Source organism: Olea europaea, unplaced genomic scaffold (genome assembly GCF_002742605.1).
Source record: "Olea europaea var. sylvestris unplaced genomic scaffold, O_europaea_v1 scaffold1286, whole genome shotgun sequence".
In the NCBI taxonomy this organism is placed as follows: domain Eukaryota; kingdom Viridiplantae; phylum Streptophyta; class Magnoliopsida; order Lamiales; family Oleaceae; genus Olea; species Olea europaea.
The window spans coordinates 33,818-34,774 of NW_019230316.1; positions in this window are offsets into that span (position 1 = coordinate 33,818).

Sequence of the window (957 nt, forward strand, 5' to 3'; positions counted from 1 at the left end):
GGCTTTCATTTATGTTGATGTCATTAAATTTACCTGCTATGCAATTGATTGTGCATATCATAGAAGCGTGGAATGTTGGGTTTACTACATAAAAGTAGAGCTTTGTCATATCGTGTTTGTATTTGGTTTTTATCTTGTGGAATTTGAAAATTTATTTAGTTGTGAGGTAGAATTTTTTGTGTCAATGAATAATATTAAGTAACTACAGTCAAGGTGGATGTCAATACGATAAGATGAAACTATAAACAACACTGTTCTGTATTCCATTCACATTATGAAGTGTACATGTATAAGTATAACCAGTTCCTATATGTATATCTCCTGCACTCTTGCATGAGCATTAGACTGTCTTTTGCACTCACTAGAAATGCTTTGTCCGATTCTTATGACTTCTCAAAAACCTCAAGGTTATGATTGTCTGATTCAATGACATAAATATGCTTTATAGGAGAACTTCTGGCCCAATTAGAAGAGCTAAGGGAGGTTGGACTCCTGAAGAGGTAAAAAGTTTTCTGAAATATTTATACCTAAGATGAAATAGTCGTGCTTATCATTGGGTAAGCCTGTCTGCAATCGATTTTGAGGTTGACTCTTTTTAAGTGAAACAAATTGTAAAACTTTAACAGATACTCTTTCTTCTATTCTTTTATTTTTTCTTGAGTTTACTTGTGTACGTGGTTTTAGAAAAAAATACATCTGTCATCATGTCATTTATATCCTTCGCTTTTCTTTTCTCTTCGATCTTTTTCCTTTAGCTGTGGGTGGTTGGGGAACCTTGCTTCCATCATGACATATTGGAGTCAACAACCATAAAGCTTTCATCATTTCACGTGGCTATACTTGTGATCAACAAATTTCTTTATAATTTGCTACAGGACTGTACATTAAAAAGAGCCGTTGCTACTTTCAGAGGGAAGAGTTGGAAGAAAATAGGTATAATTTACTAACTATGGTGTC